The 12,795-nt window shown below is 41.5% G+C and overlaps 1 long non-coding RNA gene across 2 annotated transcripts in view; it reads right to left on the reverse strand.

Annotated features, from left to right (window-relative positions):
- The window catches only part of LOC146428813 (uncharacterized), a 73,751-nt gene that overhangs the window by 27,619 nt on the left and 33,337 nt on the right, over window positions 1-12,795 (reverse strand). Inside the window, exons 3-6 of one of the 2 annotated variants that reach the window (XR_014855989.1) lie at window positions 7,691-7,931; window positions 7,020-7,100; window positions 6,068-6,163; window positions 4,593-4,749 (exon numbers count right to left, since the gene is read on the reverse strand). This is a non-coding gene — a long non-coding RNA (uncharacterized LOC146428813). Of the gene's footprint in view, window positions 1-4,592; window positions 4,750-6,067; window positions 6,164-7,019; window positions 7,342-7,690; window positions 7,932-12,795 lie in introns of both variants that reach the window. The other variant, XR_014855988.1, reaches the window with a different exon arrangement.

Below are 12,795 nucleotides of genomic sequence, written 5' to 3' on the forward strand. Positions count from 1 at the left end.
GTGCCCCAGGCAGCTCAGCAGCAGCAGGGCTGAGCCAGTGTGACAGACATTACAGAATCATGGAATACTCAGGGATTGTATTAAAGTCACAAACACCGTGTGAATATCCTTAGCCATCCACTGTGATGGTTCTCCTGGCTCCAGGAGTAAAATATAAAGTGCTTCCTGCGAAGAAATGGAGCCATTAGTAGGTAATTAATGCAAGCCTGGAATGCTAAAGCAGGATGAGTAATAGGGTTTTTGAAGTTTGGCCACAAGAGGAGGGGAGAGAATCTCACATATCAATTTGACCTGACTTAAAGCTTTTACCAGCAAAAGGTCCAAAATGACATAAAATAAAGGTTCTAGCCTGGAGGATACGGTCACTTGTGTTTAAGAGCTCATAGCCACATAACTAGGCAGAAGAGCATTCCCTGTCCTGTTCCCAGGGAATCAGGGCTTATAAAGACCCCAAGGTCCTCACTCTATTATGTAAAATAAATAACTTTATGTAAAAATATAATTTATCTGCTTGTTTTTAAAATAGGTTTTCTTGGAAGGACTCTTTTTCCCAACACATGGCTCTCTTCTACCTGTTAATGGGGTGATCCACCTCCCTCCACTCTACAGAGCCTGGGAAAACAGGACATCAGCCTCTGGACAGTAAATTTCAGGAGTTTGTGGGGGAAAAAAGCCCTGGCTTGGATCTCAGGTTTTACCTAAATAATTTGTCTTTCATTAAGATCAAAGAGTGTCAAAAGAAAGGTGTGATCAGAAACTGAAGAAGAAAGTTTGAAGAAGAGCATGTTTGTAACACTTAGAGCCAGAAAACTGTGTGCCTTCAGTGGTGAGGAGATCCAGAGCTCTCCATAGCCCACAAAGCCAGAGAAAGCAAGCATGGGTTACACCACAGCTTTCAAACTGCTTGTAAAAAAGGATAAAACTTCAAAAGACATAATCCCACGGTCTGTTATTCTGAAGTAAATGCAGCAACTTGGTGGAAGTCAGGAGTGGGTTACTCCAGGTTTAACTGCAAGAAGTTTTGCCTGATGCTTTTAATAGTTGCAACAGAACACAAACATCTGGGTCCAATTCCCCACTGATCCAAGCCCTTAGTTACCACAACTGTAAAATACCTTTTTCACTGGAGAGAAAACCAGCATGAAGTGTCTTTTTGTGCTGACAAATGCCATTACAATGAAGCATCACCTAGACCCAAGCCTGGCCAATTCCCTTTGTTCCCAATTTTCACAGGCACCGAAGGCTTGTCCTCACTTAAGCAAAACAAGTCAGTAATGTGACAATGGAAGATAAATGTCTGATACATGAACACCAGAGGAAAGACTTAGGATGTGATTGTAACCACAAGGATAGGTCCGTTCCAGAGTGGGAATAATTAGCCCTTTAATTAAACTTATCTTGCTGCTAGACAAGAGCAATGCTCAGCAACACCTGGCCTGGAACATTCCCGTCTCTGCAGGCAGCAGATGGACTGCACAGACACCATCCACCTCCCTCCTAGCAGCCCCACAGTTGCCTGTGCCAGTAATTAAGGTCTGGGACAATGTCTGAATTATTGTGAACATCGCCAGACATTTCCTTATCTGATTTGCCCTCATTAGGTAAAGCTGCACTGTTCTTTTTGCTGATTTTCCCCTCATGCTTTTTCCCCTTTTCTGCCATCCTGCTATTACATTCCTCCATTCCTGTCCAGGGCAACACAGAAAGAAACTCAGGTTTTGCAGCAACTTGCAGGCAAGTATTTCCTGGGGACTTCAGCAGGGCTTTGCTGAGACAAATTCATCCAGGTGACAGCCAGTGCAGGCCTGAAAGTGTTAGCCTCTGAGTTAACTGCTTCTCTGACCCCTTCTTGGTCCCCTGAAGGGGAATTAATGGAGATGTCAGGCCTTGGGGATCCTTTTCACATCCCTCCTGAAATCATTACAACATAATGACAGAACAGGGGCAGGTGAAAAGTTTAGCTGCTCCCATAACCCTCCTCCAAGAGCAGCCTGCTTGGGAAAAACAGAATGCAGGAACAAATCAACTATATTCAGCAATGCAAAACATGTGAAAGTATCTTCAGTGTCCAGTGATTATATTTTTTTCCCATCAATTAGGCTATTTGAACTCAGGTAAACTTCACACATCCCATTATCTCATAGCAAGTAGCTCCATATTGTAACTATGCATCATATGATAATATAAATTAGTTTGCTCATATTAATTCTGTGACCTGATGAATTGTTTTGACAGTCCTTGCTCTATCATGTCAGCAACAGTGATCAGCTGTTTCCCGCATCCTTTCTCCTGGCAGCTCAGGTTTTTATGCACCTCTGTAACAGACAGGTTTTCTTTTCCCAGATGCAGGACCCAAAGTTGATATCTCTATAAAGAGTTATTAATTATATCAGATATTTGATCACCTCCACTGCAGCTTTTCCATTCTAACCATGCACTTGAGGTGAGGACAAAAACCTCACAGACTCCTCAGGCTTTGGGCATGGCAAAGATATCCACAGTGAGTGAACAGCAGAGACATTTCTAAGGAAATAACTCCCAGATCTCTTTCCCTGAGCACCAATATCTTGTTTAAAGACCATTACTGAAAAATTATTTTAAAAAAGTTAGGACTGATTTCCCCCATTTCCTTTGCTTTGCATTTAACAATATGCAATTTTATCCACCTCCTCATCACCCACTCAACATCAAGAGATTTCCTAATTCTTTGTCCAGTGTAATGCAATAGTTAATCTCTGTATTTCCTTCTGAACCCTCTCACAGGGACATGGCAGGACTAACCACTGACAAAACAGCTTTCACAGAACCAAACCCTGCTGGTCTGAAACAGAAGGTCACATTTTAACTTAAAACCCTCCTTAAAACAGTCATAAATTCAGAGGTGTTGGCCTTGTGCTTGTTGTGGGTGAAACTCAGCAGGCTGCAGAGCATGTGGGAACACACGAGTTTTAACCTTAAATCACTTGAATTCTAGGCCATGGCTTACCTTGAACCAGATAAAATCAATCCACTTTTCTCAGCGGCTTGGAAAAGCTTCCTCACTCACTTGCAGTGAAAAATTCCCATGAATTATCCATTAGGTGATTCCAGTTTTGTTTTGGTGTATTCTCTATCTGCACCATTTAGTCAAGAACACTATCAGGAGCCAAATTAAAAAGATGTTTGCAATTTTCCTGGTGTAACAGTTTGGCACATCCCATGTGCCCACAGCATCCATCACAGACCCAGTGAAGAGCAGACAAGTTTGAATGGCACAAGGAAAGGTGCAGCTATGATCTCTATAATGGCATCAGCTCACTGGGGACTCTTAAAGTCTTGGGAAGTCAATGTTTACTCATCTTCAAACTTATATGGTAAAGCCAATGGAAAAAAATCCCAAATATTACAATAGAGAAAGATAAGGCTTACATGAAGGTATTAGAATTGGTTGAATAATAATAAAACTGTACTCATTAATATGTTCTCAAATAAGCATGCCAGCTTTCTGGGGTGACATTAATCATGGCTTAGCAATTACTCACTTGAGAAGTCAGCATGAGTAAATGAAGCTTGATGTTTCATCCATTTTAGTACACATTCTTTCTGTAAAAAGTCATACCAGAATCTAGTGATTATTATTCTCTTGTTAGGAAAGGTTCTCTCATCCCATGGAGCAAACAGAGATTTGGAGTCTGTTAACATTAACCAAAAGAGGAAAATAATTTTCTAAGGTGAGCTGCTCCAAGTCCCAGAAAAAACTACAGACATAAATCACTTACCAAAAGGTGAAAGTGAGTGTTTTTTAATAAATTAGAATAATTTTTTACTAAACAAAACACAAAAAAACCCAAAAACACAAAGCAAAAAAAGAAAAAATAGGAAAAAAAAGAAAAAGAAAAAAGAGAGGACAAGTTTGTAACTGATTCTTTTACAAAGATTATTTGACTTGGATTAATTTCTATTTTTCAGCTGTGAGAGTATCACTGAATATAAGCCAGAGCATAATGGCCAAAGAAGTGACCTGTAAGTTTGTTTTGTCTCTCCATTTGTTATAATATCCTGCTGAGTTACATTCATAATTTAAAAGAAGCAAAGACAGTTAAGGTAAAAGTAGAGAAGGAATCTGTCATCACATTTATTTTTTGGCAAGAAGTGGACAGGAATTCCAGGTATAAAGAAGTGGAGGGAGAAAATGAAGCAAGAAGTTAAGGTGAGTTACTGAGCACTAAATTGGACCTCAAAATAACACAGGAGGAATCTGCAACAGCCCTGCCAGAAGTCACATCTAGATCTCAGTGGATCTGTTTGAATGAGCACAAGAGAAATACAGCTTGTGTCTCTGCATAGAAATGATATAATATTTTGGGCTTTCTTTGTTTTAAATAAAGGATGAAGATGGCACTAAATTCTTAGTGGATTTAGGTGCCAATTCCCCTTTTCCTTGGAGCTCATCTCCTTCCCAGCTTGCATAGAGCAAGAAAATCTGTAGGCAGACCTGAAACTGGAGGGGTGGTTCCAGTTTTTGCATATGCAAAGTGGAATCAGAGTTTATTATTACTAAAATATTGCTTGAGATGTTTGTTCAATTCAAGGATAAAATATTTAGGCAGTACCTGAACAGAATCCTCTCAAAGGTGTGTCCAGATGAACAGGAGCAGGCTGAGTCAAATCCTGTGCATCCCACCCCAGTGTGGAGATGCCACAGGAGAATTCCTCACTCTCTTGCTGGAGGCTGGAACCATTCATAGCATCCCCTGTCCTTATCTGTTCCTGGGGTAGAGACAGGCACAGCTCAGATAACATTTGTGCACAGCAGCTGGGAGTATTTGCACCCCAAAGCCCATGAATGAAACATTTTTACTTCTCCAACGGCCTTGGCTTGTGGAAATGCAGTGGAGTTAGGTCAGCAGTTATTTTCTTTAAGGAAGTGTTTGTTATAGAGTTGTCCAAGGACAACTTTATTCAGAAATGGGGGGAAAGCCTCAGTATCCAATTCCTTCTTTCACATATTTTTTACAATTTCCTTGAACCATGAATCCTGGCAGTAGTGCATGGCTTTCCTGCTGTCCTCAGAACACAAAGGAAGAGATGGAATGGTTCTCCACAGGCATTATATCCAAATACAGTTGTGGTTCTGGAAAACCACGAGGAAAAAGCTAAGACTGATCCCTGAATGATAAGGAGACCATGGGGTGCAGGTGAGAAGATGATTCTGCCTGACAATGGATCACAGCTCCTGCAAAAGGCTTTGCCAGAACACCCTCATTGCTACTAGAAGGCAGGACCCAAAGAGATGTAGAAAAAGTAAAGGGAACATCTCAGTGCCTGAGCACAGCTGCTCAAAAAGCAGCAGAGGCTCAGCAGCAGGAGAAAAGATGCTCCTGGTTGGAGAAAATTACAACAGATTTGTTCTCAGTTCAGATGAACCTCTTCTCCCTGTCCCCTTGCAGGGATGTGCAAGAGCAGCCATGCAAAAAAACCCAACAGAAACAGAGAAAAACCCATGGGACTAAGCACAGAACTGTGTGAACAGGAGCAGGAGAGCTCTGGTTTGGCAAAAGGTCAGTTGTTGCTGCCAGCAGTGGGTTTGTCCCTCTGCCTCAGGGTGAAATGGGGCATTGCTCCCTCTTTGTGCCATGTTTGCTCCCTGGGCTTCAGCTGGGACAGCTCTTTGCCTCCTGCAGCCCAGAGAGACCTTCTGCCCACAATCCACAATCTGGGGCACAATTAGGAGCACAAATTGACCATTAGGCCATTTATTAATCTACTCCAAAATCTATGCAGTGGAACACCTCATTGCACTGCTTTGGCTCCTGGCCCCTAACATAACAAGTTACATGGGGCTTGTCTCATCAAAATATCATCATGTCTAAATAGAGGATCTGTCTGAACCACAGTGAAAATGAGTAATGATCACAATTATGGGCCGTATAACAGTCCAATAAAATCTAATTAAAATGATCCACATCCCATCTGCCAACAGCACATAAGCAACACCAGTCATGGGGGGGTGGGCAGGGGAAGAGAGTAAATAACACTCTCTTAATTTTTAAAATATGAAATATTTCATGCTGAAAAAGCTATTTACATTTTATAACTAGCTCCAAACCGTGCTGCCAATGAACTTCTGTGATGATTGAGGATTCATCACCCTTAACTTGGGAGAAGTTTTGGGGCTTGTTCCCTGGGGAAAAAATAAAATCATAACATGGAATCACAGAATGGTTTGGGTCAGAAGAGGCCTTTAAAATCATCTATTTCCAACCCCTGCCATGGGCAAAGACACCTTCCATACACCAGGTTGCTCAAATCCAGCCTGGTCTTGAGCACTTCCAGGGATGGGGCATCCCAAGAAGTTCCCTCAAAGTAAGTTTTTGAGTTGTGTTCCACACTGATAGATGGATGAAAGAAGGGAAACTTCTCCATCACTTCTCCATAGCATGGCTGGGCTTTCTGGCTGGCTCTCCAGTGTTTGTCTTTACACCAGAGGTGGTTCCTGAGGGTTTGCACTCCTTCCTTGCCCTGCTGCTGGTGCCAAGCAGTGCTCAGCTGAAATCAAACCAGGCCTTTCTACATTCACAAGAACAGATGCAAAGGAGCAGATGTGATCCTCCCTCCAAGTCTGGAAGCTGTGGGATCATTTCTCATAGTACAATGTGGATTCAGCCTTCACCCTGGTGGTTTTAACCATAAGTGTTCCTGATTATTGATAAAATCTCCCTAAACCCTGCTGCCTCAAGCCTGTTAGCACCTGGTTCTGGAACTGCATCCCTGAACACCTCCCTGACTCTGCTCCTGCCAGTCTCCATCTCTCTCCAGGGCCACACCTTCCTTCCCATCCTCTGTTCTTCCTTCACATCCACAAAAAGGGTGCTCTAGCTGCCAAGCCCAAGATAGTGATTTTTAATCAAGGTTAAGAACGTTCCTGCTTGAAATTTTATCTAGTGATCAATTCTTATGTACAAATCTGTGAACATTCCTATGCCAAGGTACCAAAGCCATCCAAAATTTTAAAGATTCCAGAACAGGAAAGGACTCACAATGAAAATTATTTTCTTCCAGCAGAATCCCCTTGGGATGGAGTCCATTTTTTGCATTTTGTGTGATTAGTCTCCATCCATCTGCAAAATGCTTGTCACTGTTTCAGTCCCAGCTGCCCCAGAGCTGCAGAAGTTTCATCTCTCACTGTTTTCATATGGCTGGAGTCCATTTTCACACCACTGCACCAAGGTAAAGCAATTTTAGCTTGGTGCAATTTTTAAAAAGAAGCAGAAGGGGTGCCAGCTTGACTTTGACTGTGGTTGCCCAAATTATCTAATCTTTGACTGAGGAAGAAATTCAGGAATGCAGAGCCATAGCAGTCTCCAGCAGAAGTGCTGGGATAAAATGAAAGAGGGAAAATACATATTACACACATCACCTCTGGGAAACAGTAATCACAAGTTATTAAACATTCTGTCAAAGGCTCTGCAGAGTCCTTTTCTTTCCTGCCCAGTTTTGTTAGCAATAAAGGCAGGTTGCTAATATTTGTCACTTTCAAATTCATAATTTACTACTCAAAAGGCAGCAAAGGTACATTATATTTTCATCAAAGACTATGAAGTTGTCCAATTTTCAGAGCTGCAGGAGGACTAAAACCCTGTGCTGTGGCACAGGTCCTTTCATGCATTATGGATACAGGGATTTTACAATTCAAAGCAACAGTTCTCACCTTTCCCATTGCCTGGAATCTTGGAGGATGCTTTAGGAGATGCAGCAGTTTTTGAGATTGACAAACATGTTTATGAAAGCAAAAGGATTGATGGACAAGATGTCCCAAATGCCATCACTGTGTTTAGGGCAGGGATGTGGCTCTTTTCTCCAAGAGTCACTCCAGTTATTTCAGTGGTCAAAAAACCATTTCCTATGTTGGAAATCACTGGGATTTTCACTGCTAGCTCTGAGTTAGCAACCTGTAAGAGAAAGGAGTAAATTTTAGGGATGCATTAATAACCAGTGAGGATGTATAGGACTTGAACTTCCAACCCCATTCTGCTTTCAAAGCAAATTATTCCACCAATTATCATACCCTACAGGTTCACATCAAATCTTTGGTTCCTCCCCATTACAACAGGCTCTAAGAAGGTATTGGTAAGTATATTCCTATTATCCTGGTGGATTCTCTGGAGTCTAATCAGGCATTATGCTCATTGAAATGGGTTTTTTTCCTGTAGCTAGAACCCTCTAGCCCTGAGCACCCTATTTTAATGGAACTCACAGAAGGTTAATATCTTTCAGACCTACTCACAGTCTGTGTTTAAAACAAGCCAAAAGGCATTGCCAGTTTGCCTGCCTGCAATCAAACCTCAGCCTTTTCCAGTCCCCAAGACAAAATCCCACCTCTGCCTGCTCCTGAACACGTTAGAGCAGCATTTCACTTTTTCCAAGTTCAGTGCAGACATAGAACAGTTCCTCACTACCCACTTAACTCCTATTGGCTCGAGAAAGGTTTACTCAAATTCTTCTAGGGAAATTAGAGCCCACAGACACAGAGTTTGCCTACCCATACACATGCCAAGAGACATGCCAAACCTCATCACATCCAGCCTAAGAACTCCCATTTGAAAATTAAAGGCAGGTTCCAAAAGCTTTCTCTCTTCCTGAAGCATGGATTTTGCTATGTAGTTAATTTTGCAAGCTTTGAAATTTTACTCTATATATCCTCCTTTTTCTAAAATATTGAAAAATCCATTGACAACATTTTTGATGCTCCTTTTCACTTGAAATTGAATCTTATTCCCTGTTCCCTTCCTTCCCCTCAAAAATCTTCAGATTATCTCCAAAACTATACTTCATACACTGGAGAAACGTAAAATAATTCCATATATCCAGTCTGCTCTATATAAATATTTCATTATGAGCAGATCTGCTGTAAATTGGGCCAAGTATGGAGAATAAGGAAAATAAGTAAGCTAATTCAGCAGCCTACATGTGGAATGGGCCACAGGTTGTATATGAAGGGAGGGAAAGAGGAAGGAGCTAAAATTGCACAACAAAAATCTGCATTTCCAAGTGAGAGTGAAGATCCCCACATGGCCACATAAAAAGGGCAATGCCTCCTGTATCCCTCTGCAGCCAAAACTATGGAGGAGCTCCTAATGCCTGGAAAAGGCTGGAAAGGCTGAGCAGGCAAGTGACAAGGGAGGTTTATTAAATCAAATGAGATTCAATACCAACATAGCTCACTGCTATAGATCCTGAATCCAATATCCTACATGAGACAGATAATGACATAGTCAGTGGGAGGTCCTTCCAAAGAGGAGGAAAAGTACAGCTATATTTTTTATTTTATTCCTTTTTTTTTTTTTTTAATCCTTTTCTATCTTGGACCTTTGCAGAAGGGAGGGGAAGTTTGTCTCGTTTCTACTTTTTCCCTGCAAAGAAGAAAGAAAACCAATTTTGTCACTTATATATACAAGAGACCAAAGCCAGAAATTCACTAGCAAGTGGCATTCAATCAGGAATTTGAGAATTAGGCTAGGGAGAGTTGGAGATGAAGTGTGCTGGGTTGTGGAGGTTTTGGAATTAATTTGCAGAAACTCAGTCCTCAAGCAAAAAGGGCTAACGTCCCAGCTACTGTAAATGAAACCAAAATAATTGAAGTCAAATTAATTCCACTGATTTACCCCCAAATCCCCTGGCTTATTTCTGGCCCATTCATAACCAGCATTATTCAGTACATCCACTCTGAGTGGGAACCTTTAAGTGAGAGCAACAAATTCCAATTTTGTGAGAATCCTGGTAGCAGAAAGCTGATATTCCTCCCTTCCTAATGAGCAACATTAACATTACACAGGAGATTTTTAATAGACATGAGCACAGGGTCTCTCCCACAGGCACAGCCTCCATCCTCACTCCTTGGGCACAGAGCAAAGGAAAAATCTAATTGCACAGCTCTGTCAGGATGAGCTCAGCAACAGCAAGACTCAATCACCTTGCACAGTAAATATTAACATCTGGTATAGATTACATAGCTATTTCCTTGATTTACCCAAGCATAGAAATCTCTAGTATTATGATTATGGACTGATACAAGAAGAAAGCAGACACAAGTCCTGGAGCTACTGACCCTCAATGCATTACACCAAAAACCTCTAATGGATACACAACATCTCACAGAAACCTGCAGAGATCTTCTGAATGCCAAAAATCCAGTAAACAAGTGTGTCTAGCAGCTCATCTGGTAAATCAACCAAAATGCAGCACATCAATACAAGTTATTCCCTGAGTAGCTGAATGAGGGATGGGGCCCATTTAATTAAATTAAATAAAAATAAAATTACCCTTTCAGCAATGTTTCACAGACATATTCCAGCAACAGACAGCAAGATTTCTGTAAACTCTAGGAGATGTTTTTCCCTACCCTACAAACAAGAAGTAAACATTCTGAAAGTACCTTTAGGATAGATTTTCACTTTAGCAGACAGATATAAGCTCTCTATCCAGCACCAGCAAGAGTTCTGAAATCTTTTCAGAGGGAAAAACAAGCAGAACTCCCTGGCTGCTTTTGCTGACTTGTACAGAGAAGCTGAGGCTTTTCAACCTGTCCTTCTTCATCCTGCCCCCAGCCCCAGAGGGATCCATCCCCACTAAATTGTGCATCTCGTGGTGTAAAACTGCTGAGGAACTTGCAGAATTTTGGGCACAACCAGAGGAGGAACAGCCATGGGACCACAGCTGGGTGATCCTGTCACTGCCCCTGTGAGCTGCCCAAAACAGTCCCTTTTTTCCAGGGGTTATTTCTCCATCTGACTGTAAATTAACTAAACCAATGAATTAACAATCTGGAGGATGTGTGAATATTTAAGCATATATTAGGAGCTGTCTCACATCACAACTGAGAAATTACTTACTTTCAAACACCCTTTACAATAAATTATATAATGGCAAAAAAACTGTCCTGTAGCTAAATGGGATCTCAGACCCCACATATTGTACTATCATGGGCTTATTTTTAATAGCACATACTCACTGTTTCTATTAATGCTACCTGTCTACATTTTGTTTTCCCCCCAAAAAAACTGTATTAGGATTGATATTGCATTAGGTTATATCGGCACAAACACATCTGTCCAATGTCACATCAATACTAACAGGACTTTTAATGCTGGCTGCTGTTTTATGGGATACTGTGTGTAGGGTATAAATATTTATACATGACGTCTGTTTGTGAATACATGGCCATGCACAGGACCAGCCAGACCCAGTTAATCAGGCGGTTTGAAAACTTCATTGCTTTCAGATGAAAAAGAAAATTATATTAACATATCAATAGCATATACATGCTGGGAGAGTGATTACCCTTTACATCTTCAGGATATCCAAGCACCCACACAGGCCCAGCTACGCTAACACCCTGTCTGGAATATTCTGTCTCAGTAGCTCTCATTTCTCCCCTACTCTTTCGTCAGACTTTCTTCTCCCTTATCTGTCTTTTTTCTTTAGCCTTTCCCATCCCTCTCATTTCTCTTCCCATTTCTCTTGTTCATCCATCCTTCTCCCCTCCCTTTTGTCATTCATCACTCCCTCGTCCTTTTTGTTTTTTCCTCTTCCCTCTTTTTCTCCTCTTCCCCTCCTGCTCTCCTTCTCCCACCCCTGTTCCTTGCTGCCTGCTTTGCTTGAAGTTTCCACCTTGTGGGTACTGCTGACTTCACATTTGCTGTGGTGTGAACTTCACATCTGTGAATGGATGACAGGAAAGATTAATAACCCCGAGTTCCCCTTCTCCTTGACTGTGGGCCTTTCTAATGAATAAATATATAAATAAAAAAAAAACCAGAGCTAAAAATCATCTAAATAGAGACCCAGAGCCTAGGAGGAAACAATATTTTGCTGAATCTAGTATTTAAAAAAAAAAGTAACAAAAAACCCTACACAACCTCTAATGATCTTTAGTTTACATACTCGGCAATTTTTTTCCTAAATAGTTTATGGGAAAAAAAGAAAAGTTAAAGGCAAAGGAATGAGCCCCCTCTCCTGAGCCAATTAAAGGAAAAGTGATTTAAAGGCAGTAATACTGAAGATACAGGAAATGGATGGGAAAGAAATTTTGATGCCCTGCAAAAAGCAGAGCTGTCAGACGTGGTATCAGCACAAAATCCCTGTCAGTAACAGCTCACACTGCCCTGTAGGAATCACACTGCAGAGCCAGAACATTGCAGCAAGGAAGGTATTTCTGCCTGATTCCAGCTTTTCCAGACACATGGAAATCTCTGCCTTTGGCTCCAGACCTGTTTATACCACCCACAGCAACTTACCCAGAGAGGCATTTCCCATCACAACTTACATATCTGTCAATTCTTCATTTGTAAGTTGATTATTTGACTTAATTTTAAGTGTTAATTGAAAGCAGAGAGCTCTGTATGTGATGCTTCTTTGGAGAGGAAAGAAGGAGCTTTGCACCTAACTCATTTTCACTTTAACCCTCATCTCTCCCTAAATATTAAAAAGCTCTTAGCAAGGTTTGTTATCACTGAGGGAAGAAAAGGCCCATTATGGGATAGTGCAGGAGAAGACATTTCACCTGCAGGACAGGTCTGACAGATCCAAAGCAGCAACAGGTCCAGGGGGCTCAAATCACTTCCCCCAGGAAATCCCACGTAGAGCACAGCTGCAAACCCTGATCCACAGACACTCAGCTGGAATTGATGCACAAACACCCAAATGTCCAGGGGCAGGGGGGAGATCATTAAATCAGGAGCTCAGCTCCACTTTTGCTGTTGGGCAAAGTTGTCACTGCCTTTGCTGAGCCCTTTGTACAAGTGAGGGGCAGAAGAG

The sequence above is a fragment of the Lichenostomus cassidix genome, chromosome 20 (assembly GCF_008360975.1).
Source record: "Lichenostomus cassidix isolate B80296 chromosome 20, HeHo_3.0, whole genome shotgun sequence".
Taxonomy (NCBI): Eukaryota; Metazoa; Chordata; class Aves; order Passeriformes; family Meliphagidae; genus Lichenostomus; species Lichenostomus cassidix.